The 17,630-nt window shown below is 34.2% G+C and overlaps 1 pseudogene; it reads left to right on the top strand.

Annotated features, from left to right (window-relative positions):
• Window positions 1–6,717: 6,717 nt before the first annotated feature.
• LOC109377591 (60S ribosomal protein L27a pseudogene) lies at window positions 6,718–9,690 on the top strand (annotated as a pseudogene).
• Window positions 9,691–17,630: the final 7,940 nt, after the last annotated feature.

Genomic DNA, 17,630 nt, shown 5'->3' on the forward strand with positions numbered 1-17,630 from the left:
TTAGACTAGAAGCAGAATCACATAGTCAACCTTTGCAAAGACTTCATAGAGGCTTATGATCGTTACCTCTTAAAAAAATTGTTTTTGCATGGTAATTGCTGATTTCTACCTATGTAAATTTCTGATGATTTCAGAGTCAAGTTTAGAAATGTTTGTCTAAGAAGTTTCTTTTTCTTGATTTTATCTGCCCAGATCTGTTTCCTTATTGTATTTATTCCTTGGCTCCAGTTTGCTCATGTGCAAATGAACATACCAATAGTTACCTCTCTTAGTTGTCATGAGGATTATATGAGATGAATATCCAAATTCTTAACTTAGTTTAGAATCATGAGAGCTTATTGTTTGACACTGATTGACTAAAAACATTCTAATGTGCTACTCAGATCATTTTGCAATGTACTAACTTTGTGTTGTTAAACTTATTTACTAAATTCAGCATCACTTATAAGCATGCCATTACCAAACTTAATACACATTTAGATTCCCTAACATATGGTAACTTTCAATGCGATTAGTTTGAACCTTGCCTAATTGTCACCCTTTATTGTTCCTAACAATTAACACTTTTCAAAGAACATCTCTACAATTTATTGAAAAACAACATGTCTACACTGAAAGCATAATCTGAGGAAGGTGATTGTTTGAGGGTGACAGACATACTCATTTTAAACAGTACATCAATAATACAGAAGACTACCCAAAGATACTACCTCTCTCCTTAAATCACTGACATCCTGAAGAATGGGGTTTTTTCAGAATAAAATGAGAACAAAACCATCATACTAGGTAACATTTTCAGCAATACAAGATTATTATAACCTCCACAGCTAGTAAACAACATCTCAAAATTAGATATAACATTAAGTTTTCTGTTATATAATTTGTAAGTTACATAACATTGAGTTATTGTGATGGAGAAAGAAAAAAAAAGAGGACCAAAAGGACCAGAAGTCTTTAAAAAGAGTAGCTCTTTGCCTATGAACATTTACATTTTAAGCAATTAACAGAAGTTTTAGTTTTGAAATTTAACTATTTCTTATAGTAGCTATATTTATGACTTCATGCAATTACCTAAAACTTATATCATAACCATTGAAAAGCATTAAAACAAATTTAAAAGATTTAAAAATACAGTGAAAGTCCTTAAATATTAATGAGATATATATCTCTTAGGACCTCAGGTGTCAGAAAAGATGAATGGAAAATCTCACTGAAATAGAGCAGAGTATTATAAAATTCAACCTTAATTAAGACTTTTGTTCAGTACCCAACTGCACTAGATGTCAATGTTGTAATAATAATGTATTTAAAATATTCAAGTGTACAAACAATTTACTAAACTTGGTCAAACAAAAGGAATGAATGATAATTTCAACTTAGCCTTTAACTAAAATAGAATTCTTTCTTGTAGAATAATTCATTTTTGAAAACTTATGTTTGTCCTTCTCAAAGGTGGGGGTTATATTTTCTCTTTCCACGAAATCAATATTAAAAGCTAATGAAAAACTTTGAGTGCATCACAAATACAGCTAACCAGTGGAACAGACACTGAGTTTATGAATATGACTTATAATAATATGGGCTTGGTATTTCTCAAACTTGTTAGAAATATTGTCCAACTCATAACTGTAAATGAAAGGAATCAAAAAGGCAGTATATCATCATAAATACATTTGAAATTTAAGGGGAAAACCAAAGATGACTCATTTGGATGCGTTATCAAATAAGGGAGGACTCAAGCAGTATTTTTACATAAGGCTTAAAGCCAGGGAATTGAAGAACTAGGGAGTATGTAAATAAGAGAAAACAGATGGTATTACATAGGTGAGTGGAGGGCAGTTTTGTATAACACTTACAGGAGCAAGTGTTCCCACATGTAACATAATGACTAAGATCATAAACTTGGGATTTAAACACACCATTGATTAAAACTTGACTCTTCTCTTTACTAACTGTGGGACTCATTACAAGTTCTAGAGGTCTCAGATCTTCATCTCTATAATGGAGATGAATATAATAACACATCTTCATAAGTTTTTGCATCATAAAATCAGAGGATGCATTTGGAGGACATCGCACTCATTACAGGTAACAAATGGTAGCCTTTCCTGTTCTATGAGTGGGCAGACCCATATAAAGGGACCTTGAGTGAGCAGATTGTTTGTCACTATATGTTATGCAAGAAGAAAGTAAAACTATGCAGTCAGAGGTGGTTAATGATGCTCATTTCAAAACAGATTCAACATGGAAACAATTTAAAGACAAAAAATAAAACTAATATGTATCCAGTATGAAAAATATCCAAACAAAAATATTTAGAGCTATATAATATGGAAAATTAAAAATCACTTCCATAATTTCAACATCTAGATGTAGTCACTTTCAACATGTAGTTGTCTTTTACCTCAGGCTTTTAAAAACATATTCACATACCCATTTACACACTTTATTTTATTTTTGGTAAAACTACAACAGTACTAAGAATAAGCATCTTGCCTTTTTGGATATGGATAACTTTCTATGCCAATATATATGTTGATATTAAAATATAATATGCTACATAGTACTCCATTGCAATAAATTTCACACTTTATTTAATGAGTCACTAATAATGGACATTGAAAGTATTTTTTAAATTGTGTCTGTGTCATTATAAATGATACTAAAATAAAACTTCCATGAGTCCATAGTGATGTAAATAAATGGTTGAAAAAAAATAAATGGGAAAGAATAGACAAATCTCCTGTGCAAAAGGATTCTAAATAATTTATGTAGATACTCTGCCCTCAAGAAGGTAGGCTGCACATAGTGACTTCCTTCCGAAAAGTACAGTATGGGTAGAGGGAAAATAATCACTTTACAGTAGAGAAACCTAACCACTTTCTCATTCAGGTGATTAAGTTTAAAATTTGATAGTGATACCCACATAAATATGGACAGATAATTTTCAACAAAGGAGCCAAAAACATACAATGGAGAAAAGAAAGCCTCTTTAATAAATGGTGCTGGGAAATTGGAAAGCCACATGCAGAAGAATGAAACCGGGCTGCTATCACTATATACCAAAGTTAATTCAAAATGAATCAAAGACCTAAACATATGAGTTGAAACAATAAACTGAACAGAAGAGGGCTGGCTAAGTGGCTCAGTTGTTTAAGAGCTCTCTCTAGAGTTTGAGCTCTGAACAACAGCAGTTTGATGCCTGGCCTGAGCTGAGCAGCCGCTGAGCTGAGCAGCCGCTGAGCTGCCAACAGGTGGCAGTATGGCTCAACTTAAAAAAAATAAATCAATAAACTGAATAGAAGAAAACATAGGTACTAAACTTATGGACCTAGGTTTCAAAGAAGATTTTATAACTTTATCCTCAAAGGCAAGGGAAGTAAAAGCTAAAATAAATGAATGGGACTATAGCAAGCTTAAATATCTTCTGCACAGCAAAAGAAACTATCAACAAAACAAAGAGAAAACCAATGGAATGGGAGAAGATATTTACAAACAATGCTCTGATAAGGGGATAATATCCAAAATGTATAAGGAACTCATACAAGTCAACAACAAAAAAAGAAAACAATCCAATTAAAAAAATGACAAAGAACATGAACAGAAATGTTTCCCAAGAAGACATAAAATTGGCCAATGGATACATGAAAAAATGCTCAACCTCACTAGCTATTAGGGAAATGCAAATCAAACCACAATGAGATATGACCTCACACCTGTTAGAATGGCTAACATCAACAAGACAGATAATAACAAGTGTTGGCAAAGTTGTGGAGAAAAAGGAACATTTATATACATTGTTGGTGGGAATGAAAATTGGTACAACCACCATGGAAAACAGCATGGAGTTTCCTCAGAAAATGAAGAACAGAATTATCATATGACCTAGCAATCCCTCTATGGGGTATCTACCTCAAAAATTTGAAAACATTTATCCTGAAAGATGTGTGTACTTCAGTGATCATTGCAGTATTATTTATGATGGCCAAGACATAAAAACAAACAAAGTGTCCTTCAATAGATGATTGCATAAAGAAGATGTGGTATATATACCAGAATACTACTCTGCCATAAGAAAAGAAGAAAAACATCCATTTGCAACCATATGGATGGACCTTGAAATTATTATGCTAAGTGAAATAAGGCAGACAGAAAAAATAGAAAACCATATGACTTCACTCATATGTGGGATATAAAACTGAAAGCAACAAAGGAACAAGACAAAACAAAGAAACAAAAACTCATAGACACAGACAACTGTTTAGTGGTTACCAGAGGGTAAGTGGAGAGGGGGGATAGTAGAAGAGGGTAAAGGAGGTCAAACATATGGTGATGGAAGGAGAACTGACTCTGGGTGGTGAGCACACAATGTGATATATAGATGATGTGTTATAGAATTGTTCTCTTGAAACCTATGCAATTTTACTAACCATCATCACCCTAATTTTTTTTAATTAAAGTTTATTGGGGTGACAATTGTTAGTAAAGGTACACATCTTCTTTATCCAATAAATGTAATTAAGAAAAAGAGACTATATAAAAAGAAAAAAATTGATAGTAATAAGTTATACTGATAGTATGTACCCTTGTGATGAAAATAGCACTTTACTTCTGTGGTCTTCCTCTCAAAAACACATAATTCCAGTGTAATCATTAAAAAGAAAAATCAGGCAAATCTTCATTGAGGGGCATTCTACAAATTATCTTAACAGTATTCCTCAGAACTGTCAAGGTCATAAAATGTAAGAAAAGTCTGAGACTCACAGCCAAGAGACACAGCCTAAGGAGACATGATGACTAAATGTAATGTGGTAGCTTAGAAGGAACTGGAACCGAATAGAGACATTAGGTAAAAACTAAGGCTATCTAAATAAAGTACGGACTTCAGTTAATCAAAATATACTAATATTGGTCCATTAATTGTAACAAATTTACCACACCAAAGAAGACATTAATAATAGGGAAAACTGGGTGTGCACTATATGGAAATTCTATCTTTAACATTTCAAAAAAATATACCTAAAACTGTCTGTAATAAAATGCTGATTAAAAATAAATCTTATCATTTTTTTCCTATTAGCAAAAATACTCAATGTTAATATTTAAGAGTGAAAAAATTTTAGGTGAAAACGTATTCACATTTAAAATGTTTTAATATATATTTTCAAATTGTCCTGTAGTTGGTCATTCTATGTACATGAACTGAGTTTGTAAATACATAGTTACAAACACCGTCCTCTCCTCAGACTATTATAATCCTTTCAAATATTTTCAATATTCTAGTAAAATTATATTACTTTTTAAATTTGCATACAGGTTTTTAGTAATGAAGTTAACTATCTTTTCATATGTTAATTCTCCATTTGTATAAATTTATTAGAAATTAATATATAGATGTGTTTATGTGCATATATAGATATTATATATGTATTAGAATATAATTAACAAGAATATTGTAACATTCAAAATGTTTCCACAGTTTGAGATTGTTTTGATTATTGTTTATACCCTTCTTTAAAACTATAACTTTCTAGTGTCTAGTAGTTTACACAGAATGAGACAGAAAGCTCCTGAATGGAGTCAGTGGCAGTGTTCATATACTCATTTATTTTTCATATTGTTTCTACCTCTGAGAAAGACACTTGAAGCTGCCTGTTAGCTATAACTGCCATAAAAGATACAGGGAGATTGTATAACCAATTGATGACTACAGTAGATTTATGTGCCATTTAAATTTAAAACAAGAAAATTATTAAGTATTTTCCTATGCATCTTTATTTTTGGTTTGCAATGGATAATTCTATGCAAGAGCAAATTAAATATGATAAGCAATTCAAAATGTAACAAAAAAAACAAGATAATTGTGATGAGCAATAATTTTCACAACAACCAGATAAAAAAATGCAAAATAGCTATCATCTTGTATTACAATTCAACTGTTATATAAATTGTTTCTTTTCCTGGTTATCTCCAGACTTTATAATAGTTTTTCCGGAAACATATTGATACGAACTAAAAAATTCTGAAACTGTAATAATCCTCATCAAAGTGAAAATCCTCCTTAAAAATCAAGCCTAGAAAAAGTATGTTCTTTTATAGAAACCAATTAAGTAGTTTTTGCTGTAAGCTGACACCCAAGGCAAGACAGAGCTAAAACCATCTGCATAAACTTTAAGCATTTATACTGAAGATGAATTGCTGACCAGTATTTTGTCATTTTTCCCTTTAGAAGTGCCTGAAGATCTAGGATAGTGTCCTTTTCCTGTATTCTCCTTAGAGTTTATGAAAACAGCATCATTACTCAAAAAAAGAAATCATTTTGTAAATTAGGTTTTTCTGATAGAGCCCACGTTTCTATTACAGAACTCTTTGCACAGACCAACCCCTCAAAAATGGAGCATCTGCACCCTTATTTCCCTGTATATCCCCTTAAATTTTTCAATACATGAAAAATCTGATTGAAAACATTTGCTAATAGTTATGGAGCATGTGTTAATTGCTGTTCTAAAGGCTTTCAATGGACATTTTTATTTAGTTCTCACAGAAACTCATAAATCAATATTATCAATCCCCATTTTTACAGATCAAGGGACTAAAACTCAGAACAATAAAGTAGCTAACCAAATATCCCAAAGCTTGTAAAGTAGACAAGTCATTTGAACTATGCAGCCTTTTTCAGAAACTATATTTTTAACCTTGTGTTGTGCTCCCTTATAGATCAGAAAAGATATTGAGGCAACATTGGAAGAAGATGCTATTAAGGTAAAATTATGATGTGGAAAAGTGGGAGAACACAGGAAATTTGGAGCAACTATAGTAATGAAATTCAGCTTGATGATATACAAACTAAACCAGGTCTTTTCTTTAGACATTTGGATGCATTTCTCGAGTGTCTAATATGTGTGTTTCAGGCACTAGATTATCACTCAGCTGAATAAAAATAAACATGAATGTTTCTCTAAGGAGCTCATTATCTAATTATAGACACATATATATAATTATAATAAATGTGATAATGGGGAAGAAACTGAGTTATGAGAGGTTATAATGGGACTATTTCTAGGTCGTGCAATATACTAGGCTCGCCTCAGGGAGAGATGACGAAGCTGAGATGATAACATTTTTTTTTTTTTTTTTTTTTTGAGCCATCCCGCCACCTGTTGGCAGCTCACGGCTGCTCAGCTTGGGCTGACTCAAACCGCTGTTGCTCAGAGCTCAAACTCTTGAGCGAGCTCTTAACCAACTGAGCCACTCAGCCGGCCCTAAAGCTGAGATGATAAACGAGAAGGTAGTAACTTGCTTTAGGTGGTACTGTTCCAGGTTGGAGCTGGTGCAATGGCATGAGGAGGATGATCAAAGTGGAATTTTCAGATGTAAAGAAGCCAATACAAACGAAATACAGAAAGAGAGGTGAAGAATGGTATAAAATTACCTAGAGAATAATCAGGGGTTGAATTTTGAATGCATATTTATCTCAAGAACAATGGGCCATCTTTGGAAGATGATTAGCAGGGGAGGCAACAAAAATATATTAATATTTAAAATATATCACCTTGACCCCTGTGTGAGAACAGATTCAAGGGGGTCAAATGGGAAGGTGGATGGTGAGATAAAATTTACTGTTGTAGGCCAGGTGAAACAGAGCCTTTAACCAGAGTGTTGGTGTTACGGATACAGCACATATTTAGAACATATAAATGCAGACCATGGAAATGTATCTGGTATGGGAGATAAAGAAGGAGGAAGAATTTAAACCTCTGAAATTCTAAGTTGCTTAACTTGATGGATGGTGATCTCATTCACTCAAACAGAGACTGCTAGAGTAGGGCATGATATCTAACAAAAAAACTGAGTTCAGCTTTGGATATTATGAAATCGAGTTCCCTTTGAAATCTCCAAATGCGCCATGTAGAAAGAGAGTGGTATGAGTCTAGAACTCAGAAGTTAGCTTTGGGATTAATAAGTTGAAAAGTAAGTAAAACCACAGGTTTGAATGTGATTGCCAAGATAGAATAGATACAGTGAAAAGATAATAAATAGGACCAAATCTTGGGGACCTCTAAAATCTAACAAGAGGAGGGGAAGTAGTAAAGATTAGTATGGATGAAACCAGAAAGATGGTAGGTGTGGTAGAGTAGAAGACTGTATTGTTCATGAAATCCAAGGGAAAAAGAATTTCAAAAGAAGAGAATGGTTAATACTACCTAGTACTATTAGTTCAAATGAGACACAGACTTAAAAATATCCATTGAAAATATTGACCTAGAGGTAACAGGTAACTTTTTAAAATAAGCAGCTGGAATAACTTCACTATTTTTCCCTCCCTCACTGTCTCTTGTTTTTCTTTCCCATAAATTGTGTGTTTTGTTTGTTAAGAGAGGTGAAGTGGAGATAAGTTATAGAAAAATATAATGAAGGATGTAGCCTACCTCTAGTTTGCACAAGGCAGTATGATTACTGCTATAAGTTATCTGTATACTCTTAACATTTATTTAAGTTACAGCCTTACAGCAACATGCTCATTCTCAAATTAGCTGTAAATGGCCTGCAGACAAGGCATTTAAAATGTGATTTTCTCAGTTTGCAAAAATTAACCGCAGTTACTCTTGCAAAAGAAATCATGCTGTCTATCTGGGGGGTGATTAAGTGACTGCTATCCTTGGTCACCTAGCCTGCTGTTCATGAGCAAAAGTTCAGTGGGGATTTAATATGAAAATTGGGAGAATTACTGTGTCCAGGAGGGGAGCATGTTTAGGCACCAGGACACACTGAGATCAACAACAGCAATGACAAATAGATTTGTGATGGAGGGGAATATGGCTCTTTGTGATGGTTGTAGACAGCAGTGGTTTGCTTTAAGCTCTACCCTGATTCTAGGCTAAAGGATCGAGTTGCCTCTATCCTCTCTAATCATGGTCACGCATGTTCTTATTAGACACCATCATTACTATGTATGGATTTGTCATTCTAACTTGCTGGGCCTTGGCAGAGCATTGAATAGTTACATTACAGGAGCTAAGCCCATCAGACTTCCACAAAATAGGCTAATGTTAAGAATGAGATATCCTCATACACAAAATAAATAGGGATGGGGGATTAGGATTCAGGGCACTGGCTCAACAATACTTTTCTCATCACTCAGCTAAAAAACTAATGTTCCAGCTGTTCATGGAGATTTAATATAGCAGAGAACAGATACCTCACTAGACTTTGCAAAAGACTCCCTCTTTCATCTCTGTGGCACACGTGCCATCCAGACTGAGGAAGACCTGGAAACTTTGGGGGCCACGTGAGCCTCAGCCAAGGTCACATTGGCAAGCACCAAAAGCATCCAGGAGGCTGAAGTAATGCTGGTGGCATGCGTCAGTCACCACAGTATCAAATATCACCCAGGTTACTTTGGGAAAGTTGACATGAGGCACTACTGCTTAAATAGGAACCAGAGCTTCTGCCCAACTGTCAATCTTGATAAACTGTGGACCTTGGTCAGTGAGTAGACATGGGTAAGTACTGCCTAAAACAAGACTGGAGTTGCTCCAATAATTGATGTGGTGCAATCAGGCTACTTACTACCAAGTTCTGGGGAAGGGAGAGCTCCCAAAGCAGCCTGTCATCATGAAGGCCAAATTCTTAAGCAGAAGAGCTGAAAAGATTAAGGGTGTTGGGGGAAAATGTTTCTTGATAGCTTGAAATCACATGGAGAGAAAGTCATTAAATGGTCACAAGTGTTTAAAAAAAATAGTAGAGAACATATTGCTATTTTATGTTTAAAAGCAGAGAACATATTACTCTTTCAGGAGGGTGTGTGTGTGTGTGTGTGTGTGTGTGTGTGTGTGTGTTTGTGTGTGTGTATTTTCCAGCCAAATTTCAAAAGGGATAATTCTCTACCAACTTCCTGAATCTTTATGTTATTTTACTGTGGCAGTATGTATTACTTTCTTCCTTTATTAATCAGTGTAGGTTGCTGTTAAATATTTGCTGTGGTAGATTTCAAAGCAAATTCACTGATACTCTAAAATGGAAAGTCCTAGTTACTCTTCTGAAAGGTAATAAAGCAATCCAGTGTACGTCAATTGAGTATCTCCTTTGGGCAAGACAATTTGAATCAATTAGAACAGCTGCAATTTGTTATTTGAAGCAGAATTTCATATTTAACCACTGGAACTTTTCAGCAGTGCTTTAACTTCAGACCAAATGTTGACATTTATTACTATGAAATAGGAACTTACTGGTTAGGGCATCTGTTTTGAAAGGCCTTAATAATATTTGAAGTCATATTTCCAACTTAAACCTTTTTCCTTCTTTGTTTTACTGCCCTCCTCATCTCCTTCCCTCTATATACTTTTAACAGAAGTACTCAAAGCTACTTGGATGGAAAAGCTATCTTGACTTCATATAAAGACCAACCTCTTAAGTGGTTTCCAAGTTGTTTTGACGGATATTGTATATCAAGTAATTTCTGTCTCTCTGTTTAAAATACACAAAATCAAATGTACTCCAAGCAACGGTAAAATAAATCAAATCATATATATTCTGTCTTTTTCTAAATGCCTGAAAGAAATAAGTGCAGCACTTATAAAAAAAAATGACAAGTGCTTTGCTGGCTCCTTTTTTTTTTCTTTATCATGCTTGAAATCATTTCTAAAAGGAAAAAAGAGTGTTGTGGACATTTCTATTTCAACAAGATAGCTAGCTAGCTAGCTATTATGCACTAAGTAGCACCAGCAAGGTAAATACAGAAAATAACTTTAAATGGACAAATTTAACTGTAAGAACTTGAATGCAATTGATACACTTCTGAGAGGCAGATTCTGTAGCAGGAAAATAAAATACTCCACTTCCCCTAGGAGATAAAGAAATATAAATGAAACAAACAAAAAGAAAACATTGGCTTCTTTATATTAAAAAATAATTAAACATTTTGACTAATTGGCAAAATATCTATTTTAAGACCTATGAAATAATTTTTAATCTACCAGTGTTTAGGAATCATACAAAAATATCATGTATTTCAGAAATTTAGAATAAAAACAGCAACCATGCACTACAAAAGCAAGATGTTACCTGAACATCTCCACAAAAAATCAGATGTTAGTTCACTTTCCCTTTAAAATATCAAAGTGTGAATTTCTAATTCTAGTCCAAAAAAAAATTAATGTAAATATTCAAATAGTCAAAACATGCTAGTTTGTAGGCCTCTAGCCAGCTGCTAATGTCTAGATCCTTTATTATTCTGTGATCTTCAGCCAGCTTTTCCTTGTTCACCTCCAACATTTGTTCAGTTCACCCTCTCTGCTTAAAATGCAGCTTTATACATGCTCTGCTTTCTCCTCCTCCCTCTCCCACTCCTATTCCTCTTCCTACCTCCTTCTTCATGTTCCAGCCCATGTTCGCTAATAACGCCCTCTTAACTTCAACCAGTCAAATATTTTCAATTCCTCATTGGAAACTTGGAAATCTTTCTCTGACTTTGGAAACTAAAGCAGAGATTCACCATAAATCCTCTCTCCCTGTAATTATAATTAATTAAAATATGTTTTAATGGTATAATTGTTGGGTTGTCTACAATCTATGTGGACCCGTCAGTTTATTTGTGCTGATCACACCTGCATTAGTTTAAATTATCGCTGTGTATTAATGTTATTTCCTGACATAACCATTTGAGTCTATTTCTTTCTTGCTCTTGTTCTCAATCTATATGAAATTATAGATACCTGCTCCCATAGATTTCAAAAGGTAAAACTTTCAGCAGTTAAGAAGCCTTTTAGATTTGCTGCCTTCAAGTGATGATGAATAAATGAGGAAGGACAAAATCAGAGTGTGGACAAAGACAATGCATCATAGGAATTTAGAAACACTAAGGTGCACCTGCTTAGCCCACTAGTTGGAAAGGTTGCTGGCTACTTGAAACAGAGGTTCTACAGAATTGAATGAGTAGTGTCATTATTATTATTATTATTATTATTATTATTATTATTAATCACATATCTAATTGGAACCAAGAGAGGAAAACATTTACAAATAGTAGACTAAAAACAAAATAGAACAAAACAGAACCCAAAACTAAAGCACTTGTGTATTTACAAGCTCCAATCTTCATTCCCAATAGAACCTTTTGAAAAGTTCCCATTGTTTGGGAGTAGCTATTGTTAAGAAGTCTATGGAAATAAAGCAAGTGGCTGACATTCGTGTCAAGTTCCCATAAGAGAGAATATGCCTTCTATCGAGCTACTTAACTGAGGACTCATGGTTCTATGTTTTCCCAGTCTAAGTATCACTGAGGAGTCTATTTGATTTGACACTATCTATACATGAAAATACAAACTTTTTATGTATTTGTACATGTGGATTTGTGTGATTCACTTCTGCTCAAAGGTGTATCTATCCATATCTATTATTACACATAAAGTGTTTAAGCTTTGTGCAGTCATATATTACTTAATGCAATACCATTTCTTTAGTTGTACTCACTTGGCTGAATACTAGCACTGTTTCAATCTTCCTCCTAGTCTTGGACATCATAATCCTGCCTTGTTCTCTTTGGCATATTATTCTATATCATCTTATTTCCCAGTTAAATATCCACACAGATCTCTGTCAGAAAAGCTACAATGGGCTCACCTCGATTGTTAGGCAATATTCCTTAATCAAGTCTTGTACCATATAGTAATTGTGCCCAGCTGCTAGTAAGAGAAATATAAAATCATGGTGAGTCAAACAAAACTGAAGTTTATATGGACCTCTCCATATAAACTTGAGGAGAATTTAAGCACTCCAAGACTAAAAGGTAGGCTACACCTTGCTAGCAAAGACACAAACTCCTCTAATGTTTAGCTCCAACATTCTTAGCTCTCAGCTTCCATCTTCCGGGTCAAGTGCCCAAATAACTACATATCTTCATCCTTTGGGTGTTAGTCCTATTAAGGAAGAAGGAAATTGAAGGCTATGGTGGTATAAACATACACATTAGCCTTCTGCCCCACTTCTAAGGAGTTTCTCAGAAGTGTCGTCTGTCAACTCTTACATCCAAGTGACTACCTTTAGCCGCAAGGGATCCTGAGAAATGTAATTGCTTAGTTAGCCACATAGCTACATGTAATAAAATAATGATACATTCTTAAAGAAAAAACAATAAGCTTGAAATAAAAAAGCAATATTCTCTGATTGAAGTGTTTTCCTCCCTTAGCAGGAAAAAAAAAATTGTAGTATTGCAATCAATACTCCAGCTTTCTCAGAATTTTACATTATCTCTTTAAATTTGTAATTACCCCAAACATTACAATATCACAATGTTTCTACTTTAATTTATGTAATTTTTAAAATATAGGAGATATAATTTGAAGAACTCAGTGGATTAAGAAAAAAAGTAATAGCTTGCTTTGTACTTGGAATTATGTTAACAAGTGTGTTTGATTACATTAGGCTTCCAAATCCAAATCTCTCCTTTTTTTATTTTGAGGCTACATACCATGGCACCTGCTACGTGATTTGCATTACCATCCAGTAAGTGCAATATACTTCCTCTCCAATGTCAAGTGTGACCATGTGATATACTTCAGTCAATAAAAGTACCTAGAAATGGTACAAGCCTATTTTTAGAAGAAGCTTAATGTGCTGTTTTCTGTTTCCACCAACTATGCTGCTCTTCTCTCTTTGCCATAAGAATAGCATGTTCCAAATGGGGCTCTTCCATCAGCCTGTGTTCTAGAAGGTCAAGGTGTACAGTGCAGAGACAAAACACTTGACAACCACAGGCGTATAACATAAGCAAGAACTGAACTAATGTTATTATATGCTACTAAGGTATTAGGGTTACTTATTATCATTGCATAAGTCAGCAAAAGTTGACTAATACTCAAGGACATAAGCGATTTATTCTAATACACAAGTACAGATACAAAAGTCCTACTTTTTTTTTTGGTCTGATGCTATTAAAATTCCTTGATAAACAAACAAGATCTAAGATATCACCTACACCTATGGGGCATCTTTCTCTTCATACAGGTACATTTTAACCATTACGTGAGATGGTACTTGGTGAATTCATCTTACAGAGTGACTATTATTAGACTCCACACAGCTGATGGGAGGTGAGGTAAAAGAAAATATCAAGTATTGTTCCTCCCATTTTCTCTCTTCTTTTTTCAAATGTGAATCCTCATCCTTTCTCAAATCCTCCTATTAATAAAGGAAGAAGAAATGAAGCATAGTGGAAATCAAGCAGATGGCATTCAAGTGGGACTTTCATTCTTTCAGAAATAGTTATATTAAATCAACATTGCCTGAGGAGAATAAAAATGTAATTTTTCTCTCACTGAATCCCACTGCATTTTCTAAACATGCCTCTAAACATCTAGTAAACAACTTTGCTGTTACTAATTAAAAAATAAGAAAAAAGTGGATTTTTTGCTTTTGGGGGTGCCAAATAAAACTGCTTAAAATTTTTTTTGCATGAGTTGGCAGGCTGCATTTTATCAGAATCCAAAGTAACTGCATTTAACATAAAGAATAATTTTATGGAAAATAACTTATGAGTACTAGATTTAACTCTTTGACTTGGTATGTATACATATACATATATATTTTACCTTCTTATTTTGTCTATCCTGATTCAACTTCAGTTATTCAATCTTTGGGTAATTCAAATATTTGTGTTCCTTTTAGAAATAAAATTAGTCACAACAAAGGTAGAAAAAGAGATCTAGGACTGGGTGATTTACTAGACAGTCTTTAGAAATAGTAATCATATGCTCTTGTAAAGGAAAACAGTTTAGGGAGAATATATAAAGGGAAGAGGGCGCCAGAACCATCCCTGGAGCACATGATTTCCATGATGTAATATTCTTTTGATTAGGGCTAATTACTTTCAGAAACTAAACTTCTTTGGATAGAATTCACTAGAGAAATATGTTATACTACATCCCATGGTGTAGCAAGTTGAAACAATGCCATATGCTTGCTGTGGTAGTCAGAATAATGGCTTCCTAAAATATCTGTACTCTAATCCCCTGGACATGTGAATATGTTACTTTACATGGTAAAAAGGACCATGCTAATACCATTAAATCAAAGACACTGAGATGAGATTATCCTGGGTTATTGAGGTGGGCGAATATTATTACCATGGTCCTTCCAATCACTCCCAGCTATGGTCAGAATGAAACATGACAAGAGAACAAGCAGAATGATACTGCCTTTGAAGATGAAGGCATGGCCTTTGAGGGAAGGAATGTGGTGGGCTCTAGAGGATAGAAAAGGTAAGTAAATAGATTTTCCCCTGGAATTTACAGGAAAGGACACAAACAGCTCTGCCAACAGCTTGATTTTAGCCCACTAAGACCCATTTCAGACTTCTGAACTCCAGAACTGTACAATAAATCTGTATTACTTAAGCCAGTAAGTTTGTGATAATTTGTTGCAGCAACCTTTATTTGATAATACACTTATCAAACACCATTGCCTTATTCTGCTGGATACACGGTTGGACCACATTTCCCAATTTCCCTGGAATTTAAGTGAAACTTAGGATCATCTCCATGGGAATGTGAACTGTACAATCACATATGGCCCACATATAGAAAGACCCTGTGTTGGTTTAATGTTCTGTTGCCATAGTCATGAAGTTCTGAATAATGTTTGAACAACAGACCCCACGTTTTCATTTTATTCTGGGCCCCCAAATTATGGAATTGGTCCTTTTGCGAGTATAGGAATGAGATCTGCCCAGTGATGTGGACAGAGGTGAAATATGCCATTTTGAGGGATGGTCCCTAAAATAATTTAATTCAATTCAATTAGGTTACATTATTTTAAATTAAATTTAAAACTTCCCTATTCTCTGCTCTGTCTCTCCTCCTTTGTTTGCCAGGAACTAGAGGATCCAGTAAGGATGCAGAGGGCCCACGAGACTGGAAAAGCTAATGGGAATTCTGTGCTCACCGGGCACTGTGTGTGTGGCTGATGTCATGAGCTGAAGGGAAAGGAGGCGCACACACATTGCACATCGAGCCTCTTTCAGGTGTATGATCCACTGCCCTTTCAACTTAACTTACAAAACACAAGTTCAAAGATAAAATTTTTAAGAATTTCAAGATGCCAGTAGGAGAACCAAGCACGGTGCCCTTCTGAGTGAGGAGTCTTCTGCAAATACACAGGTCACAGTAAAGCTAGTCTAGGGCCTGCTTCTTTCTTTCTTTCTTTCTTTCTTTCTTTCTTTCTTTCTTTCTTTCTTTCTTTCTTTCTTTCTTTCTTTCTTCCTTCCTTCCTTCCTTCCTTCCTTCCTTCCTTCCTTCCTTCTTTCTCTTCCTTCCTTCCTTCCTTCCTTCCTTTCTTTCTTTCTTTTTTAATGAGTAGAGGGGAAAAAGCTCTTAATTCTGCATAATCATAGCTCCTTTTGAATCAGAACATTGAAAATACAGCCTAGGAAAGAAAAGATTTTATTTAGCATTGCAAGTACTTTTTTTTTTTAACAGAGCCAGAATTTTAACTAGTTTGATTATCAGATAAAAATAATTAGCAAATAACCTTTTAAGAAAAATGTCAATGATCAAAACAGCTACTTCCCCTTGACCAGTTAATTTCAAAGATCTACTTGTAAAAAGAAGAAAAAAAAAAAAAGAAAGCAAATTGGATCCCTCTGAAGGACACTGTGGAACAAAACACCTGGATTTGAACTGTGATATTAGCCAGAAATAAATTTTCATTATGTAAAGCCCCTAATACTTTAGAAGTGTTTGTCATAGTAGTTGCTCTGAGTCAAACATATTTTATACAAAGCATATTTTATATAAAGTTATATAATTATAATTATATAAAATTATAATTTTATATAATTAGAGGCTTTACCCTAATTTCACCTGAGGAAGAAATAATATTCCTAGATATAACAATGGAAGCAACACTAAGAATAACAACTGCTTATTCAGTTGTAGTGTTTAATACATCAGAATAATTTTTAAAAATATTAGAACAACATATACTTTTTCTGTACCTTATCTTGCCTCCTCCAACTTGTAAGGTCTACAGGCAACATAAAAGTTAAATTAGGATTTTCTTCTTCTATAGTTCACACCATAGAAAGTTAGCCATTTCCTGGGTTAAGCCTGACTTTAAGATTTAAGAGGTTTAAACCTTCGCAATAATTTTATAAATACAAGATTACATTAACTCACTGCTTCTACTTAGGATTTTTTCTTTTTTTTCTGAGAGGCTTTACCCTTTTATGTGCAGCTATGTAAAGAAAGCAGAGAAAGCTAACATGTCCATGTTTAGTTGCTCAAAGTCAAATTGCTTTAACACAAAGTCTCCTGTTCCCCTTTTCCTTCACAGTTAATTAAATCTTAATAGCCCTCCAAATAATAATGTTATAACTTAACATAAACCTTAAATCAGGAGCGTTCATGATTGCATTTCCTTGTGTGTTTTAAATGTTTTTTTTCCTTTGTTGTTATTTTCATCATTGCCTTGTTCTAGTATTCTAATCAGGAGCACAGAGTTATACAAAATGGCCTCAGTGAGAAATAGGATTTTAGGCAGAAAAAAAAAAAAAGAAGGAAGGAAGGAAGGAAAAGAAAGAGAGAGAGAGAGAGAGAGAGAGAGAGAGAGAGAGAGAGAGAGAGAGAGAGAGAGAG

This window comes from Hipposideros armiger, unplaced genomic scaffold (assembly GCF_001890085.2).
Source record: "Hipposideros armiger isolate ML-2016 unplaced genomic scaffold, ASM189008v1 scaffold_1466, whole genome shotgun sequence".
In the NCBI taxonomy this organism is placed as follows: domain Eukaryota; kingdom Metazoa; phylum Chordata; class Mammalia; order Chiroptera; family Hipposideridae; genus Hipposideros; species Hipposideros armiger.